The sequence below is a fragment of the Physeter macrocephalus genome, chromosome 2 (genome assembly GCF_002837175.3).
Source record: "Physeter macrocephalus isolate SW-GA chromosome 2, ASM283717v5, whole genome shotgun sequence".
NCBI lineage: Eukaryota > Metazoa > Chordata > Mammalia > Artiodactyla > Physeteridae > Physeter > Physeter macrocephalus.
Window position 1 is genome coordinate 4662327 of NC_041215.1, and position 21220 is coordinate 4683546.

General features: G+C 44.9%; 1 long non-coding RNA gene and 1 other non-coding gene across 8 annotated transcripts in view; both read left to right on the forward strand.

The window, feature by feature from the left end:
• The window catches only part of LOC102989202 (uncharacterized), an 89586-nt gene that overhangs the window by 51375 nt on the left and 16991 nt on the right, over positions 1-21220 (forward strand). For 2 of the 7 annotated variants that reach the window (XR_008615760.1, XR_002890647.2), the window contains exons 2-4: positions 5729-5925; positions 6055-6135; positions 12323-13447. This is a non-coding gene — a long non-coding RNA (uncharacterized lncRNA). Of the gene's footprint in view, positions 1-5728; positions 5926-6054; positions 6136-12322; positions 13448-17058; positions 17729-21220 lie in introns of those variants that run through there. The other 5 variants (XR_008615756.1, XR_002890646.2, XR_008615759.1 and 2 more) reach the window with 5 other exon arrangements.
• On the forward strand, positions 7493-7638 carry LOC112062291 (small nucleolar RNA SNORA62/SNORA6 family). Its single transcript, XR_002890655.1, has one exon. It is a non-coding gene; the product is annotated as a small nucleolar RNA SNORA62/SNORA6 family (small nucleolar RNA).

Genomic DNA, 21220 nt, shown 5'->3' on the forward strand with positions numbered 1-21220 from the left:
GCCTCAAGAGTGAATGTTCACAGCCTCCTCCAACATGGCAGCATTTGGTGCCCCAGTGCCTTTGGTTATCCTAGTTCCTCAGCCTCCATTTATTCTTCAACCTTTAACATAGGTTTTCTGAAAATTTATTATGTACTAGGAGGCCCTGGACTCAGATCTTGGGATAAAATGGAAAGCAAGATAAATATGACTGCTGTCTTCATGAAGGCTCCTCCTGCCTGCTTGACATTACCATTTTGGGATTGCAGAGATCTCAAAGTTAGAATGTCCCAGCCCTTATTTCCAAATTCACCCATCCTTAAGGGTTCCCTTTTTCAATTTCTGCCACTATCATTGCCAAGTTGCTCAAGCAGAGATCCAGAGATCCAGGAGTTTCGTGTCCGATTTCTCCTTTCCCCTCATCCCCAACAGCCAATCTATGGACTAGTCTTGTCCATGGCACCTCCAGGATAAAACTCTTCTGGACCAGTTTTCTCCATCTCACTGACATCATTTTACTCCATCAGCTCTTCATGATTGCAACAACATCCCAATGGCACCTTCCACTTTATTGTTCTCTCTAATCCACGAGTTCTCAAAGTGGGGTCCCCAGACTAGCAGCAGTAGCAACACCTGGGAACTTGTTAGCAATGCATATTCTTGGGCCTCCCCCAGACCTATTGCATCAGAGTCTCGGGGAGTGGGGCCCAGAAGTCTTGAGTTTTACAAGCACCCCAGGTGATTTTGATGCAAGCTCACATTTCAGAACATCTTCAATCCATCCTCTGACCAGGCAGGGTACTTTTTTTTACAATGCATTCTCTTATTTTTTAAAAAATTTTGTTTTATTCAAGTATAGTTGATTTACAATGTTGTATTAATTTCTGCTGTACAGCAAAGTGATTCAGTTATACATATGCATACATTCTTTTTCATATTCTTTTCCATTATGGTTTATCACAGGATATTGTATATAGTTCCCTGTGCTACACAGTCGGACCTTGTTGTTTATCCATTCTGTATGTAATAGTTTGCATCTGCTAATCCCAAACTCCCAGTCCATCTCTCCACCACCCCCTTCCCCCTTGGCAAACACAAGTCTATGTTGTGAGTCTGTTCCACAGATATGTTCATTTGTGTCATATTTTAGATTCCACCTATAAGTGATATCATATGGCATTTGTCTTTCTCTTTCTGACTTGTTTCACTTAGCGTGATAATCTCTAGGTCCATCCATGTTGCTGCAAATGGCATTATTTCATTCTTTTTCATGGCTGAGTAATATTCTGCTGTATATGTATATACTACATCTTCTTTATCCATTCATCTGTCTATGGACATTTAGGTTGTTTCCATGTCACTATTCATTCAGGTGAATAGTGCTGCTATGAACATAAGGATGCATGTATCTTTTTGACTACAGTTTTCTCCAGATATATGCCCAGGAGTGGGATTGCTGGATCATAGTTTTTTGAGGAACCTCCATATTGTTTTCCATAGTGGTTGCACCAATTTACAGGGTAGGAGGGTTCCCTTTTCTCCACACCGTCTCCAGCATTTGTTATTTGTAGAGTTTTTATTTTTTATAAATTTATTTATTTTATTTGTTTATTTTTGGCTGCCTTGGGTCTTTGTTGCTGCGCGTGGACTTCTCCCTAGTTGCGGTGAGCGGGGGCTTCTCTTGCTGCGGAGCACGAGCTCTAGTCATGCGGGCTTCAGTAGTTGTGGCTCACGGGCTCTGGAGCACAGGCTTAGTAGTTGTGGTGCACGGGTTTGTTGCTCCGTGACATGTGGGATCTTCCCGGACCAGGGCTCGAACCTGTGTCCCCTGCATTGGCAGGCGGATTCTTAACCACTGCGCCACCAGGGAGGCCCTGTACAGTTTTTAATAATGGCCATTCTGACCGGTGTGAGGTGGTACCTCGTTGTAGTTTTGATTTGCATTTCTCTGTGCATTCTCTTATTTACTCCCATTTTACTGATGAGGGAACTGAGCCCTGATCTTAGAGGATAAATTGGATTATTTAACTTCCAAGCCAAAAATCCATCAGGAACCTCCCACTGCACTTAGAGTAGAACCTACACCATCTGGCTCTGGCCTCTCTCCCCAGCTTCCTTTTGAGCAATGCTTTTCCTTGGACTCACTTGTTTCCAAACATTCTTATCATTCAGTTCCATGAACATACAATTCCCTTTCCAGCCTCAGGGCCTTTGCACATACCATTCTTTCTGCCTGGAACACTCACTCTCACTTTATATGAATAGCACCATCCCCCTCATCATTCTTGCTCAGCAAAAATGTCACTTCTTCAGAAAGACATCCCCTGACTGTCTTAAAATAGATTTCCTCAGTATTCGCCATGTCAGTTCCTTATTCATCTCTTCACAGCACAATTAGAGGTAACTTTATTCATTCTTTTTTTTTTTTTGTCTCCTCTGCTAGGAAGATAGGAGCTCTGTCTTTTCACCACCAAATTCCTAGTACCTAGTACCTACCGTGGAAATACAGCATGGAATGAATGAATTTATGAATGAACGAATCTATGAATGAACATAGTCTAGATTATTATGCTTTGCCAACCAAGTCCTTACTTGTCCTTAAGATCTCAGCTCAAATATCACCTTCTCTGGGGGACTTCTCTCGTTGCCCTAAGCAGAATTAAATCCGTGATCTCCCAACACTCTGGATGGCACCATCACGACACCCATTTCCTTGTGAGGCTGGGGGGGGGAGCAGTGGGATGGCAAGAGTGTGGCCTTTGAGGCACAGAGACCTGGGTCCACAAAACAGCCTGTGTCACATCCTGGCTGCTCACCACTTCCCCTCTCTGAGTTCCCCCTTGTGCACAATGAGGAGCTTCTCGTGAGCATGCAATAATGTGCCTGGCACCGGGCAGGCCCCTCAGAAGTGGTAGCTGTTAGGTTTTAGAGTGAGTTATTCATATAACTCTCTCGCCCCAGAGCCTGGGAGCTCCTGGAGAGCTGGCCTGTGTCTTGTCATTTGTGCTGGTTGAGGGAGGAGGCATAGGGAGTCCCCTGCATGCCCTCCCCGTGCATGTCCGGGGCATAGTTTTGGTGGCCAGCTGGCCAGAGGACAGTGAGGAGGCAGTCTCTGTCTGTGGGTGAGCCTGGCCTACGAGTCCCAGGGAGAAGGAACACAACTGGTTTGAAAAGCAAACTAGACCTCTTCACCTATGTCCCCCTCCAATGAACATCACAAATGGATGAGCCAAAAACGCAAAGAAAATCATGGGGTCATAGCTTGAGTTGAATATCCCATTTGCCCAGAGGTGCCATCGAGTTGTTCTGCAACGCCGCTTGGAAAGGCCCAGTGGGTGTCTTTACCACCTGAAACTGCTTCCTTCCAGCTCTTACCCTCAGTTGCATGGATAGCAGGGAATGCAGGAGACACCAGATTCCAAGGAAGTGCATCAGGCGTTTGCCTGACCCTCACTTGGTCATGAGTGAAGTCTGCTTTTCTCTTGTGAGACTCCTGGTGTTTGTAGATGCCGATGCTGCCTGTCCGGTCCACCCTCTTTCACAGAGCCTCTTGAACCGTTCCATCCACTGCTGACCTCCGCTCAGGCCCATGAGCAGGAGACTCACCTCTGAGTTCAGCCATGTCTGCCATCTTGTACTGTGCTATGTCTCAGGGGCCCTTTGAGGTCCTGGCTTCCTCTGGAGGCAAGGCTTTGCCATTGGTCAGCTTCCTGAGCGTTCTCTGGGCACAGCACACACTAGGGCGACCTCTATTTCCAGGCATCCCTTAGTGTATATCTGTATTTTCCACAACTGAGGCATTTGGATCTCACTTTCATGATTTTTGCCATAGTATGTTTGCAACTGCAGTTGCCCCTCCTATCTGTGGGGGATTGGTTCCAGGACCCCCATGGATACCAAAATCCAAGGATGCTCAAGTCCCTTTATAAAATGGTGTAGTACAGTCAGCCCTCTGTATCCGTGGGTTCTGCATTTGTGTATTCACCCAGTCCATCCCCGGCTGGTTAATCTGCAGATGCGGAACCCATGGATTCTGAGGGTCGACTGTACTCACATTGTTCCTTCATAGTTTCCTTTGAACCTACTCACTATTTTTTTTTCTACTCACTATTTAATATCAATAGATTTATTTTAAATGGAAAATTTATACCACTCTCTGCTTTATTCGCACTGCCAGTGTCAACTGCCATGAAAAAAGCAAAATCACTTTATGCATTTCAGCTAGATCTGCCAGAGACTTGAGCTTGAGGGCTTCTTTCTCTTTGTTGAAAGTGAGAACAGCAAGTTTTAGAGATTTTTTTTTTTTTTTTTTTTTTTTGCGATACGCGGACCTCTCGCTGCTGTGGCCTCTCCCGTTGCGGAGCACAGGCTCCGGACGCGCAGGCTCAGCGGCCGTGGCTCACGGGCCCAGCCGCTCCGTGGCATGTGGGATCCTCCCGGACCAGGGCACGAACCTGTGTCCCCTGCATCGGCAGGCGGGCTCTCAACCACTGTGCCACCAGGGAAGCCCCTAGAGATGTTTTAAACTGCTACTTTTTCCTTGAAATAATCAGAAAGTTTGAAAGAAAATTGAGAATGAATTAATCCCTTGATTGAATGTTTTTTAAGGCTATGTCTGGTACCGCCTAAACCATTTTCGGTATAGTGACTATAGTTAGCAATACTGTTTTATATACAGTACTTCAAAATTGCTAACAGACTGGATTTTAAATGTTCTCACCACAAAAGAGGAACGTTAATTATGTCATGTGGTAGAGGTGTTAGCTAAAGCTATGGTGATAATCATACTGCAATATATAAATGTATGAAATCAACACATCGTATACCTTAAACTTATACAATCATATGTAAATTATACCCTAATAAAAATAACTAATACATAGTTAAGGCACAAAGTGTTTTAGTGAGATTAACTCACCTATCTTTGGAATAATCCTATGATGGTGTATTATAATTATCCCGCTTTTCAGACAAGGAAATCAAGGCATCTAGAGGCTAACTTGCCCATGTTCATACAGCTATTGGGTAGTGGAGGCAGAATTTGAACCCAGCTGCTTGGTTCTGGATGCCTTCATCTCAAATGCTACTCTTGCAGCCTCTTGGAGGTCCCACTCATCTTAATACTTTGGGGATGCTGGCCGTGGTGAGAGCTATGGATGGCGAGGCCAGGCCATCTCTTCCCTGGGCATGGTGGGTCTGGCTCAGGCAGAGCTGCGTGACCCATCGACAGAGCTGCTTCCTCCTGGGGCCAGGAGTTGTGATCATGACTGTGTCTGTGGTGCTTCTGTGTCTTTAGCTCTGTTCTGTTCATTGAGCACCTGCTGGGGACTGGGGACGTGGACAAAGATACACCCCGTGCTCTCCAGGAACTCACAGTCATCCAGTGGGGGAGCAGGACCATAAATGGACACTGAAAGAGCCGCATGATGGAGTTCTATTACAGAGGGGAGCACAGCAGGGTGGGCTGGGCTGCAGGCACCTCACTCAGGTTGGGAGGTGGGGAGGTAGGTGGGGTTTGGAGAATGCTTCCTGAACTGAGGAAGGAAACAAAGAATGTGCAGAGCAGAGGGAAAGCGAGAGAGAAGGCAAAGGGCCGACCAGCTGGGTATGGGCAGGGCAGCGTGCTTCTCGACTCCCTTGGAGGATGTAGGCAAGTCTGGGTTCCCTTCCTGCCCTTGCTTGGAAAGTCCTGTGCAGCACTGCAGGGAAGAACTTGGGCCAACTCTCCTCTGTCATTGCTTTTTCAAAGGGCTCAGATTTGAAACGTATGCCCAGTGACCAGTGAAGACCTCCGGCTCAACCCAGAAAAATGGAAGCTTTGGTCCCCAGTCGCTCCGGCGAAGAACCAAAGATCACTGCAGTCTGATTTTTACAGACTCCGTACCACTGTTGCAGCCTGTGATTCTGAGGTGCAAAATTGGCCAGCCCAGAGAGGTAATTTTCGGGGTGAGTTTGTTTATTTTAAACCCCACACTGGCAGTTGGGTCAGATTTTTATGTGATGATTTTGTGTTCTGCATATAAGGAAGTACTGCTCGTTGGCTACTATGAATGTGTCCAAAACATCTCTCTCCAGAATAAACTCGTGCTTTGCTGATGGAATGAAACATACTGGGGCCACACTCAGAATAGAACGTGCTTGGTGTGGCGATCCCTGGTGAGCCGCTGAGAAGAACCCGAGAACTTGGAGCTCCTTACCGAAGGCAGGAGCCTTCAGAACATGGAGCCGAAAGGCTGTGCTGAGTGGCAGGCTGTGAACATTTGCGGGGGGGGTATGCAGAGGCTCCCTGGAATATTTAAAGGATGCCCGCACTCTCGTGCAGCATTTGATAAGTGGCGGTGGAGGACCAGTTTTGGCACAGGAGGGGAGGAAAAATAGTCATAATTCAGACCTTTTACCCAGGGCAGTTTAGGTTGTATCTAAAGGGAAAATGGAAGTTGTTTGGAAATCTGCTCAGGACACACAGGCAGGTGGGAAACCTGACCATCACTAGTGAACTGAAGGACACTGTCTGTGTGGCCTCAGTAACCTTTTTGTGCAAAACTCGGAGGTTTAGGCTGTCAGGGAAGCTTTCAGGTCACTTTCAGATTTGAAGTCCAGTTAAAGGAAAGGTAAGTAGGAATTTGCTGAGGTTGTTTTGCTCAGTGTATTGGGCCAGGTTCTTCAGCTGCAAGCAACAGAAACTCTCTGGGAATTTATCGGCAGGACATCGGGCGCACTGAGGATCAAAAGAAAAGCTGAGTGCCTGAGTCCTGCAAAGGAGGGGACCCAGGACAATGCTGGGGACCTGGGTAGCAGGACTTAAGTGCTGTCTCTGGGGCTTTACCAACCATCAGAGTCTAACCTTTCTTGGCCTTGTATTGCTCTATTCTAGCTTTGAAATTTCTGGGTGAACTGGGTCTAATCGACCCTATCATGTGTCCAGTACCCACTCCTTGGGCAGGGGAGCACAGGGAGCCTGAATTAACTGGCCCCCCAGGACTATGCAATGGGGAGTGGGTAGGGAGAAAAGAAGAACAACTCCCCCCCCCCCAAAGTGTGCTGTTACCCAAAAAGGGGGGCATAGATGCTGGATGGACTAGCATAACAGATTTCTCTTACTCAGAGATAATGAATAAAAAGGTGATAATTTGGATTGTCACACGGCCTAGTTTTTGAGGTCATAATGAGCATGAGTATGACATTTGGTTTTCTTAGCCTGATCCTATGGAACATTTGCTTAAATATTCCATCCGGCTGGTGTAGGGACAAGCATTTCTACCTGTGGTCCATGACTTGGCCGTAGTGCAAGATCCTGGCTAATTCAGCCATTTGTCCTATCCACTCTTGGTTAGACTGGAATGAACAGGATTAAGTGAAGCTGAAAGGACTGGAATGATGATATTGCGGTCTATCTTTTCAGTTTGAGAGTCATAGCCATGATTTTTTTGTTGTTGTTGTTGGTCAGGGTTCTTTGCACATGTTCCTTGGACCAGCAGGGCAAAGGAACGGGAGGAATATGAGGGGAATTGACAGTGACCTTTAAAAATGGCTTGGTAGCCACTGGCCGATGAACTCACAAGTGTAGGTAGTGTGCTACACGAGGGGCAAGTTTTTCGCTAACATCACAAGGGTCTCTGGCCCAATGAGTGGAGTTTGATAGTAATACTTGCTACAAATGTATGACTAAAAAAAAAATTAAAAAAAAAATGGCTTGGTTAACTCACGGCTTAGTTAATTCCCTCACCCTCTTGGGTTAGGTAGGCAAGTTACATTGTTAAATTCCCACTAAGTACTATTCTTCCCAGGCACTGACAGTGGAGAAACAACTCTGAGAAGCATTTTCCAAAGCATATTTTATGGGATCTAGACCTTGAGATCCTTAAAAAAAAAAAAAAAAAAAAAAAAATGGAGTCTCAAATAAGCCTGGAATATGATGCAAATTACACGGTTGGTTATTCATGATGCATATTAGCATATTAAAGGAGCTGATAAGTCCTGCAGTGAATAAGCCTGTATAGTTTTGTCTAATTTGGCATTTCTAAACATCTTTGACCACAGAACATTTAAAAATAATACCTGTTACTAAATAACACCTCTGGCTTTGAGGAATGCTGACAGTGCTCTTTCACCTCTGTTGCTCTGGATCACGTGGGGTCATTGGTCACGTCTTCATCTTCTTGGCACTTATAGATTTCTACATGGTGACTTCAGAGGCCGTGTCTCCTTATATTTGATCATTGTAAAGTAAACCTGAGGCCTCACAGCATACTTCCATGTTGCTCCAGATTTGCTGTGCCAAGGTTCATTTACCCTGCCACCAGTGTTTGTCAGGTGCCAATTGCAGAGTGTTCTGTGAGGGCACATTTGGGAGCAGAGAACGAATAAGGGAGGGACCCTTCCTTAAAGAGCCACTGGGCTCACAGAGGAAGAGCGAAGAGCAAACAAATCACTAAAAAACGGTAGAATGAATAACAATAAACAGAGCAAACAAATCATTAAAAATGGTAGAATGAATAACAATAAACAGATGCTCTGTGCCAGCCCCAGGATGGGCTTGGCATTCTGTGTGCATCTGCTAAGGACACGTAAATTATGTACATCGTACTTAAAGCTCAGCCACTCTGCTCTAGAAGCATTCTTTTCCAGGTACAGGTACAGGTAAGGGAACTGAGGTTCCTGGAGGTCTGTCACTTGCCTAAGATTTCGCTGTCAGTGAAAGATGGGAAAGATGGAGGCAGGTTTGAGTCTGAAGCCCAAAGTCTTTTCAAACGCTCCATGCCGCTGCCATTTCCTGACCAGATTTCCTAAACCCCAAAGCTGGAGAGTTTCTGAGACTGTCATATGTGAGAGTGGGCTCAAATATTTAAATGAGTACTGTCTCAGAAAACCTGAGCTGTGATCCTTGTCAGCAGTGGGAATTGACAGCAAGGCAACTTTAGCCTTAAAAAAAAAAGTTATTTCTCATTGCATGAGCAATTCATAAATAAACTCTTCTAAGAAATAAAAATATCGCAGGTGAGCTATTCTATAACAGCTCCCCTGGTCTCCTAGTCTCTTCCCCAAAGGTAAACCACATGATCAGTTTGGTAGGTATTCCTCCAGACCTTATGTACAAATGGATATAATATGGGAACTATCACACTAAGTGAATTATCTTGCAGATTTTCTTTTTTCATTCAACAGTATACTTGAAGCTCTTTCTGTGTTAGTATGTATACCTACATCATTCTTTTCTTCAACTTTTTATTCCGAAGCAACAACTTCTTTTGAAACACAAAAGTTGCAAGAATAAGAATAGTTCAAAGAATCTTCAAATATCCTTTCTCCAGATTTCACGTTTGTTATATATGTGTGTATATATATGTACGTATATAGTTATACATATGTAAGTATAGAGTATGTATGTATATAGTGTATATATACATATATGTATGTAACTATATGTATGTATTAGTTATATAAGTATAACTATTTAGACACACATTATATATATAATTTAATGTTATTATATAGATAAAGTATAATTTTCTTCTCTGAATCATTTGAAAGTAAGTAGTGTACTTCATGTCCCTGCTCCCCTAAATACTTCACTGCATAAAAGTAAAGATATTCTTTTAAATAGGCATAGCAATTATCAACTCCTCTAAATATAATATTGACGTGCTACTTTGACCTAGTCTACCGTCTTTATTCCATTTTTGTCAATTAATTGAATAATGTCCGTTGTAGGATTTTCCCCTCCAATCTAGGATCCAGTCTAGGATCAGATATTGCCTTTAGTTGTCATGTCTTTTTGTTACAGTCTTTCTTTGTACTTTATGATATTGACACTTTTGAAGAATACAGTTGCCTTTTATAAAATGGGCTGTTTCTTATTTGGGGTTTTCTGATGTTCTCTCATGATTAGATTGATGATTAGATTCAAGTTAGGCATTTTCAGCCAGATTATTATATAGATGATGATGGGTCCTTCTCAGGGGACCACATCTGCACAGTCACAATGTTCATCTGCCCCTCGTTGGTGATGCTAATTTTGATCACCTGGGCAAGGTGTGGTCTGAGTTGTCTACTGTAAAGCTACTATTTTTTTCCCCTGATAGTTCCTCGCAACTGTCATGCAGTCTATTGGAAGGCACTTAAGACCGTGCAAATAGCCTGCTCCTTGTCAATATTCCCTCCCAGATTTAGCATCACTTGATGATTTTTTTTTAACTTTTTAAAATTAATTAATTATTTATTGATTTAGTTGCACTGGGTCTTGGTTGTGGCAGGCAAGCTGCTCAGCTATGGCTCACCGGCTCCTTAGTTGCAGCACATGGGCTCCTTAGTTGTGACATTCGACCTCTTAGCTGTGGCATGCATGTGGGATCTAGTTCCCCGACCAGGGATCGAACCTGGCCTCCCTGTATTGGGAGCACGGAGTCCAGTGCACTGTGCCACCAGGGAAGTCCCACACTTCATGATTCTTGCCTGAACCAATCTCTGTTGAGATGGTTGCAAAATGATGATTTGCTAGCTGTAACAATCCCTCCATGTATACCAGTGGGCTTGGCTTTCTCTTGTAAGCTAGGGCCTTCCCTTCTCCCTATGTATTTGTTTATCTATCTATTTATTATTGACTCAAAGATTTGGCCAGATTTGGCCAGTAGAAGCCCCTTCCTAGTTCTTTGTGACATGTACCCATCTTTTTTTTTGGTATTTCATTACTTTCTGGCATTACAAAAATGTTCCAGGCTCATCTTGTGCCTCAGTCCTGGAATCATCCATTTCTCCAAGGACCTCTGGTTTCTTTTAGTAGGAGATGGTATCATAGACCGAGATCTGTATGCTGGCATGTTCATCGCTACTGGATCTCCTTGCTTCTCTCTACTATGTTCTTTTTGACTGCTGCCCGCTATTTCTAAGAATGGCCGCACCGTAGTTTATTTCTGGCTCTGTTGATGGATGTTTAGATTGCTTCCAGTTTGTCCCTATATCTCTCAGGTAACATTCTTGTGCACACTCTTTGTGCATTTGTGAAAGGAGTCTCTCTCCAAGGGTGAGTGATGAGAAGCAGAATTGCTTGTTCTAAGGTGTGCATGTTTAAAACGTTACTAGATATTTCCAGTTTATTCTTTACAGAGGCTCCACCAATTTAGAGCCCAACCAACAGGATATGAGACTCTTTCTTTTTCCACACCCTTTCTGAGGCTTGGTATTATCAAACATTTTGTTTCGACATAATCTGAGGGGTGAAAAGTGGTGTCTTACTGTCTTCATGTTCATTTTCCTGATTGAGAGGACGAACATCTTTTCATGTGTTTATTTGCCGATTGGCTATCTGTCATCTCACTGGAGGAAGCAGAGAAAGCTTTGAAGGCTATAACAGTTGAGCCAGACCTCTCTGGATGAGAAGGCTTTCAGGAGGTAGGCAAGACAGGGAGGCTGTTTCAGACATAGGAAACAACAGAGCCAACCACAGAGCAGTTAGGGCCAAGTGGTCGTAGACTTTGGATACCCCACTTTCCTGGGGTGGGGCTCACTGTTTCATCTTGGCACTGCCTCTTTCGTGGTCATCTCCATGACAAGCTTTGCAAAGAGCCTCCAGAGATGGGCGGTTGACTCCCTGGCCTTCTATTTTAAGATCATATTAGAATTCACACACACCTTCCTTGTCTGGGTGAAATTTAATGGGGCTGAGGTAGCCAAATGTTTTCCTTAAGGCAGTAAAACCAGCTGTGTTTACCAAAATTGAATCAGTAGAGGGTGGAGCCAACAAAGGAAAGGATATTGGTGAAATCACCTGCAGTGGGATATACACCCATTGACCAAAGGTATTAAGCAAACAAACCTCTATCCGGAAACAACAGATGGAAATCCAGCACAGTGCGGGGTATAGTGATCAGGACCGAAAGAGAGGCCAGCTTTTCATTGAGGCTCACTGGTCAGAGGCTTGGAGGAAAAGGAAGATAGTGTTTAAGAAATAATGATGTCTTATTATGAGAATTATTTTGCAATATATACATATATCCGATCATTATGTTGTACACCTTAAACTAATATCATGTTAGATGTCAACTATAACTCAGTGAGACTGGACCCCAAAAAACTGAAAAAAAAAATAGCAAGAACAATGAAGCTGGTTACAGGGTTTGGATGGCATTCTGCTAAGACATGGGTGCAGGGTCACTTCATAAGGTATAGGAGAGGCCTTCTTTCATAGAAAAAGGGGCTTTTGTGGGAGGAAAGAGCAAAAAGAAGGGGCTTCGTCTGGAGCATGAGGGGTTTTAGGTCAGAGGTTTGGAACTGATGGGGTCGATCATAATGGTTGAAGTGATTTCTCAGGGAAGTTTCTGAAATGTCCTCTTTGTCTTCGATAAAGGCACAGATTCTTTTCTGCTGGAATGATTTGATCCGTGTGAAAGACCCCCCTGCCCATCCTGGATTCTGTCAAGTCAGGGCCTCTGTGGGTGACGGCAAGTGCAGATGCTCTTGGCAGGTACTGGGTTACGGCTCGCACACCCACGTGCTTTCTCTGCCCAGGAAAGGAGCCAGACCAGCAAGACCCGAACTTTTCACGGGGTAAATGGCCTTTGGGGCTGCAGATGTACTTGGGAAAATGGCAAGGTATTTTTTTTTCCTAATGGGTATCTCAATTTACTTCTTATAGCTATAACATGAGTTAGGTATTATTGTCCTTATCTTCTTCTTTTATTTAAACTTTTAATGTGACAGATTTTACACTCACAGAAAAGTGAAGGTCTAATATGATGAGCAACCATGTACTCACCACCTAGATTCAACACTTTGTCTCTCTTTCCTTTGTCTCAGTATATGTTCGTGTATGTGTGTGTTATATCTATACTTATATACACTATCTCTGTATCGATATTTTTTCCTTTTGGCTGAATCTTTTTAAAGCATGTTGCGAACATTATGGCACTTCACCTATTCAGGAAACAGAAACTGCACCTGCTGTTTGAGTGGAGAGAATTTACTATATTGACTTAACTAGATAACAAAGTCATTGGCTAGGTGACCAGAAGAATAAAATGAGGACTCCAAGGAATCATGGTGGAGGCAGTTTCAGGAAGCATCCTTTGGGTTGGTGGCATAAAGGACAAATTGGGGTTATTAAACCAGACACCTACAGGAAGGCTCCCTGTCGCTGAGACTCTCCTGTCAGAAGCCGAGGGACTGCTCAGCTAGTGCTGGTCTCTGAGTTGTGGCGCTGGGACCCAAACCTCTGAGGAGGGGGCTGGTTGGAGGGTGCTGGTGTCTCTATGGGGCTGGATTTCGTGGCTGCTGTGGGAAAGAAGTCCTGCTACTGGGGTGAAGAAGCAGTGCTGGGGGGCAAAACAGGAACAGGAAGCAGATGGAAAGGAGCAAGTCTCTTCTTCCTCCTCCAGCCGTGCGTACTCTCTCTCTCTAGCACCCGCTTTTGGCAGATCCTCTCATGTGGGTTGCAGAGTCCCAGACCCAGCGTCACAAGGCCAAGTATAGCACGGTGAGTTTGGAGTCAAGACACAGCATTTTAATAACTGGCACAAACCTTAAATACTCTAGCATGCGTCTCCTATATTAAGAAGGTTCTCTTACATATACACAATAGCGTTATCATGCCAAAGAAACATTATCATTATCATTCATAAGCAATCATTTAATAGTAATCATAATATCATTTAATATGCAATCCATGTTGTTCTCCCAAATGTGTTTTATGGCTGGGATTTTAGTTTTTTAGGGATTAGAATCCAATCAGCATTCCCGCATTGCATTTGCTTGAAATACCTCTTTCGTCTCATTTTAGAACAGTCTACTGCTTCCCTCCTTCTTTTTAAATAACCATGACAAGATAGGCCAATTGAGTTGTACAAAGTCCCACATTTTGAATATCTGAGTGTTTCTTTCATGCCGTCGCTTTACTTGTTCGTCTGTCCCCCGTATTTCCTGTATCCTAGAATTGAAGTGTAAAGTGTAAAGACTTGATTAGATTCATTCATTTTTGTCAAGAATATGGCATAAGGGGTGATGTGCCCTTCAGTGCAATGTGTATTTTAGCACATCAATTCTAGTGTCATCTTTTAAGACATTTATTAACTTCAGACATACTTTTGTATCCTTGGGAACAAAAGCCGACAAATTCTCATGAAAAGAGGGGGTTTGCACTGTAACAGGTGCTGCCCGTTAGTTCTGGTAGAACTTGCCCTTGTCCCCCTCATGCACTGAGCCCTCCCCGGCCATCCTCTTGCGTCATCTGGAAATGTTCTGTACTATGTACTGGAATGTCTACTCATTGAGATTATGTTTTATCCCCCAAGAATCCTGTTTTGTAATCTTCTGGGTTCCCTACAAGCCCTGCATGGTAGAGTGTAGGGCATCACCACCTCCCTGGCCATGCCACGCTTGGCTCTGTGCCACCTCTGAGTGCTCTGCTGCAGAGCCAGTTGGGTGAGAACTGACTCCAAAAAAGGAGTTTTCTCCTCTTTTCTTGTCTGCGGTTGTCCTCTTCGTGAGTTCTTCCAGGGGCTGCCTTGTAAACCTTGCACTCTGTCATGTCCTCACCCCTCTACAATCATGCCTTTCTTGCCAGACACTGTGGTCTGTCTCAGAGTTCCTGATGCTCTCCCTGCTTTGCCTTTCACCACCTGGGGTCTTGGCCATCCTGACCTTCCTTTGGCATCACTGAGTAGAGCCACCTACTTTGGATCCTCTTTCTAGGTTTTATTTTCATCCACTCCATTTCACTTTCCCACGTGCATGAGTGGAAGGGTCAGGCATGCTTGTTCCGAGCCAAGACCAAAGATTGGAGTTCTAAGTTTAGTTCCTTAACTTGGATGCCTGCAAGGCTCCAGGTAGAGTGAGGTTTTGAGGAAGATCAGATGTAAGAAAACCAGCAGCTCAAGTTCAAGGAGAAATGGCAACAGGCCCACAGTTTCTGCAAGGTTGGGGCTCTGATGAACTGGAGAGCTCATGAAAAAAATAACCAGCCATTCTTTGTAGCTCCTCCTATCAAGAGGTGAAATCTATTTCCCTAACCCTTGAATCTCGTTGATCGTGTGGCTTGCTTTAACCAACTGGACATTAATAAAAGGCATGTAGGCAGAGGCTTGCAAAATGCTTGCCTATTGAGGCTTGCCCTCCCCTGCCGATGGAGGAGCACCGAACTAGCCTGCTGGACAGGCCATGTGGAGGACAATTGAGGTATCCCATCCAACACCTGTCAGCCTCTGATTGTAGCCATATACATGAGCCTAGGCGGGACCAACCGAAGAAATGCTAGCTGAGCCCAGGCCAAACTGCTGACATCCAGAATAGTAGCTAATAAATGATTGTTTTCAGCCAGTAAGCTTTGGGGTGGTTTCTTACGCAGCAAAGCTAACTGGTACATGTGCCCTCTGATGGGGGCAGCTCCTACTCAGCCTAGAGCTGCCCTGCCAGAATATGCACCCAGTATCACCATGTCTTCCAATTTTTTTCAGAGAAGAGAAAAGTTCAAGATAATTTTTACATGAAGTAGTCCAACTATTAAATGCTGGCACTAATTAAAAAAATATTCTAGAGACCCCCTAAAACATCTGGGAGCTGGACTTATCTCCCTGAGGCCATCTTCCTTCTCCCTAACTGGCTCCATTGTTTGACTCATAATTCTCCGCGATCCAGGGGAAGTGGACTTTGGAAGGGGGCACATGAGTCAGCGGCAGCCTCTAGAGACCCCTGGGATCAAAAGCTTCATCTTGGCCTGCCTTCTAGCACTGAGTCAGTTAGGGATATTTGTGGAAGGATGAGGATACCTCTAAAAAAACCCCTGAGGAGGGCATTTCTTTGGCTCGTCCCTCAACACTCGAACAAAATGCCACCTCCTCTGAACTCCTTCACCACGTAGTTCATTCCTCCACCAGGGCAAGTGATAAATTTGGTACTTTTTCCCCCCTCTCTTCTATCTCCCTCACTAGACTTGGGGGAGCTTCTGGAGGGCCAAGTCTGGGGGAATTATTTACCTTTCCGCCTCGCTGCTCAGACTGATGCTGCGTGTGGAAAGGACAGGCGACCTGTCGAATACCTGGAATGTTCTCTTGTGCCCCTCCTCTCTGTGGGACAGGCTGCATCTTGTCCTAGTCCCAGTCACCTTTCCTTGAAACTCTATATAAGAGTGAGTCATGGAGCACAAATGTTCATCTAGCTAAGGAATTCTAAATGGAATTTTCTTACACTTTGGTCAATTTATGGAAAAGCAACAAACAAACTAAAAACAACCCCCTAAAGCAAACACAGAAGTCCTCCCCATGTCAAATGTGTCAGAGGCAAGCTCCAGACATGGGGTGTCAAGCTGGCTCTCGGCCTGGGAGAGTGATTTTCCTCCTTGAGGCCTCGGAACTGTTGGGGCCACAGGGCAGCCTGACGTGGGCCTCTGAGCGCGGTGATTTAACTTGAGGGGGGCCTGCAGCGTTTTATTGGGTCTGTGCACTCCAGGCCAGGCCAAACATCTGGCTGATTAAGGAGGAATAAAGCCGCCCAGTGTCTGGTCCCATAACTCCTTGTATTCCCATTGAGAGTGTGAGTGCGCGGACACACTTTTCCATTTTTATTCACATATTTCACCTCTCACAGTCTAAGACTTGGAGTGGACTGGGTAGGCCAGAAAAACTTTGAGTGTGGGCCATCAGAGACCCTCAGGGGAGTCCCGGGGAAGAACAGATGTGCCCGGTGGGGCCTCCCGCTCCTTTCTGCACAGGCTCGCTGAACCCAGCTGGTGGAGGCTGCCTGGTCTTGGCAGAAGCCGGGCGGGAGGTGCACGGCTCGCCTCTCTCCACTAGGGGGTGGGGCAGTTTGGAGTCCAACGCTGAGGCTGCTTGCACGAAACTCACCGGCAAGGAAACCAGGAGGCTCAGAGGACTCTTTGAGCCACAGGGATCCGATGGGGGCCAAGCCTTTTGATGAGTTGCCTCCTAGCGGTAGATCTGGTTCTCGGTGAAGGATGAACAATTGGGTCTGGCCCAGTGTGGCTCAGGTGGGCCAGTGAAGGCAGCTCCTCTGGGCTGCGACCCCTGCAGTCCTGAGCTGCCGCCCCATCCCCGGGCTCTTCCCCGTCAGTGATGGCTCTGTCCTTTGTCACAGGCCAACCATAAAAGGTAACTGGGCGCCAGGTGGAGGACATGGGGATGAGCTACTTCTTTTACCACACTGCCACATGGGGCCTCGGGCTTTCCCATGGCAAGGGGAGTCAGGGTGCCTGGAAGTCTGCTGCAACTTGGAATATTTCCCCAATTTCCTGCTTACTGCCTGAATTTCCTGCGTGAGAAATTTTACTCCTTTGCGTCAAGGTGTGGGTGCTGTGGTCTCTTTTACAAATGCAACTCTTGGGGCTTCCCTGGTGGCGCGGTGGTTGGGAATCCGCCTGCAAATGCAGGGGACACGGGTTCGAGCCCTGGTCCAGGAAGATCCCACATGCCATGGAGCAGCTAAGCCTGTGCACCACAACTACTGAGCCTGCGCTCTAGAGCCCGCGAGCCATAACTACTGAGCTCACGTGCCACAACTACTGAAGCCTGTGCACCTGGAGCCTGTGCTCCGCAACAAGAGAAGCCACTGCAATGAGAAGCCCGCACACCACAACGAAGAGTAGCCCCCCCTTGCCGCAACTAGAGAAAGCCTATGTGCAGCAACGAAGACCCAATGCAGCCAATAAATAAATAAATAAACAAATCTATTAAAAAAATGCAACTCTTTCAGAGAGAAGGAATACATTAAAAAAAGGACATTGTATGTCTTCTTTGGAGAAATGTCTATGTAGATCTTCTGCCCATTTTTTGATTGGGTTGTTTTTTCTGTAATCTATATGGGTAAATAATCTGAAAAAGAATGAATTTATGTATATGTATAACTGAATCACTTTGCTGTACACTTGAAACTAACTTAACACTGTAAATCAACTATACTCTGATAAAATTTAAAGTAAAATAAAATAATATTAGGAAAAAAAGAGAAATGACCATTGTAGTAGACTTAGAGTGAATTAATCTATCACATTCCTCTCCCCCCGCTCCCCCAGGGCCCTTGACCTTGAAGCAGAGGATGGAAAGGAAGGACAGGGACTGGGGCTGAGAGAGAAGGAAGTATTAGGAGGTCTGGAGCAAGTGGAGAAGAGTAGCGGTAGAGGCCTCTTGGCAGATTTCTGGGGAAGGAAAATGGAGTAGAAAGGGGGTTTTTAGAACGGAAGAGGGGAGCTAAAGAAGGAGGGGGCAGGACATTGAAGAAATATTCCATGATTTAATTTCAGGCTGCCTTTCTGCCTGAGCTAAATTTTTAGTTTCTCACTCTTCCCAACTTCCCCATCACTTCCTGAGGAATTGACAGAAGGATGAAATGCAAACTCAAGCTCCTGAACTCTCCGAGTCTGGATTTTCTAGCTGGTAAATGGAGAGAACTATACTCACCATTATTCATGGAAGGAACCAAGCACTGTATCTGTAAGGAAATACTAGTCTATTGATGCTGTAAAAGATTAGAGTGTCTTCCTTTATATGTATATGCGATAGTACATAAATGGTAAAAATGCTACTGTTGTTGGGAGATTGCAGTAAGGGTTCTGGTGAGAATGGAAGGCCAGGAAGATGCTGGCCTCAGCCTGTGAACCACCATCCAGTTGTGTCAGACGTTGCCATCAGCTGAGAGGAGGGAAGAGGGGCCAGATTGGCTTCTGAGATTTTCTGAGAAGTAGCCAGACTTTTTTTATTTGGAGGGCAGGTGGGCTACATATAGACCCAGGCTTTAAGTACTCGAGCATTTCTTTTTAAAGCTAAAATAGACAAGCAATGTACAAACACCACTTTCAGTGATTTACACCCAAACAAATAATTTCAGAAAACCACAATCTACCAAAAGAATAAAAAGCAAACCCCGTAAAAATGCAAAATGGAGCAAACAGGATGTTTGTTTTCCTGTGTGCAGACAGGCCTTTCCTATCCTGTGGCCCAGATGCTCTTCCCTGCTCTGTCTTCATGGAGTGAAAGGAGGGCCAAAACATCTATGAATCCACCCCTCCTCCATCTAGGGCACCTTGTAGCAAACACATAGAAAACAGCAGGACAACCTATGTAAATAAGGATGTCAGAGGGAAGAGGAGCGAGGGTAAGACAATAAGAACGTATCCGAGGTAGACTTGTGCAAAGACATTTGAGCTTTAAAGTCCTGCGCAGTTTCTGAACGTGGACTACAGGTTTGGCTGTGAGCTTAGTGGCGGCCAAAGCAAAGAGGGAAATAAGAGCCACAGGAGGACTCACACTATCCATCAGCCGAACCTGTGTCAGCTTGCTCAGCAGAAGCACGGTATTTACTGGAACTGAGGCTGGGCTGCTTTCTTCCCTAAGTTTTCATGGAGGAAACACTGTGTGATGAAGTTGAGGACTTCCTGACCCCAGTGCTGCCATGCACGGAAGGGTGAGTTGTATATGCCTCACCAGAAAAATCCCTCTGTGGAGGCAGATGCCATGTAAGCAAGGCCTATCCAATAAAAATGATTGTACAAGAACCCCAGATACTCTGGCCCAAACATTCAGCTTTTTCATGGTCAGCTTTTACCCAAAAGTAAAATTTAGAAAATGTGGAGCAGTTGCTTGCAAGGTGTGTCCTGTGGGATAATAATACGCAAGATGTGAACAAAGGTGAAACCAAGGTAAAAGGGCGATTTTTGTAAACTGCAAACACTCTTGGAACCTTTCATGGGCTGCTGCACTTATACCTCTATGGTTTGCAGTGTTTCCAAAACCTATGTAACAGCTTAACTCTGTGCTGTCTGTAGGATCTTGGGGGTCCCGTGGAGGGGGAGGACTGAAAACAAAAAAGACCTCAAAGCCCCAAAGCTAGAGCTGCACAGTTTTGTTCCCCAGCTGCACCGTGGCCTCAAACTCATTTTTGAAAGGGATGCTTGTGGGGTGTCACCTTGGATGGCACTCTTCTGAAGCTAGTGTTTCCTGGATTGGCTATAATTTTCCTAGAGAATGTAAATTAATCATATAAAGAAATTTATAATTGCTTTAACAGTAATATGCAACTAAGTAGTATGCTTTAACAGTAAATATGCAACTAAGCCCCACCTAAAATGATCTTGCATCTGTCCAATGATGAGCCTGCCTATCACCGTGGGAAATCCAGCTCTCCATGGAGGTGTGGACTGTCACACATCCTTCCACTAATCCTCTGTGGATCTGGGGTGTCATCCCTGAGATGTGATGAGACTTGGGCAGAGTAGAGTCAGTGGTTATTCTATGGCCCGGCCCTGGATCACCACAGTCCTGGGCTTGATGTGTCAGGGAAGGGCTGACCCATTCACTCGGACCGCCCACGAAGCGCAGGGTGGGGTGGGGGAGAGCTTCAGGGAAACTTCTAGATATGAGCTGGAAGAAATTGAACGTTATTCCCAATTTCTGAAACTCCTCAGTGGGTCCACTTCTTTTTCTGCTTTGTTTATGTATTTTTTTGGTCTTCTTGAAGGGATGTTTCCAGATGGGATCCTTCAGGTTGTATGAGAGTGGATCAGGTTCATAGCCTATCAGATCATCAGCATTTCCCCCAGTTTTGTGGCCAAATGTTTGGAAATGTTTGCTTTCCAAAGGCAGTCATTCATTTATCTCTTTCTGCGGCAAACATATATTCAGTGCTGGCCATATGCAAAACAAGAGGGAGCAGACACACACAAATATATACAAAAGTCATCTGAAAGTTACATAAATCTCTGTATAAATTGCATAAACCAGATTTCCAGCCCAAAATGGCAAGCATCATGGGTTTGACAAAGAACATGTATACAACCAACCCTATTCTTTTAGTAAAATGATTTTTAAACAGTTTACAATCAATGATTGTTTACTTACCAAACCAGTCTGATCGCTAAATATGGGCATCCCGATTTGGGACAGAGTGGTGTGGATGAATTTTGACTTTTTGATGTCAGTCTGATTCTGAGTGTCCTCCCTCTGCTCTGGACATAAGGCCTTTCTCTGTCCTTTTCCTTTATACCATTGCTCAAGACTAAGACCTCTAATACACTAGCATCATCCCATTCAGCAAACATTCACTGGCTATAGTGTCTTAACATCTTTACATTGGAGAAACTTTCATCTGATCCCCTCCAAAGACCTTCTGAAGCCCACCTTGTGTACAAAAACTTCCCCTTGGGAAATTTTCTCTTTAGCTTTCTGCCACGCAGGGCTCTAAAAGAAAACAGAACACCCCCTTCTACGAGTATTATGGTTAAGAGAGGTTTTGCCGCAGATCATTT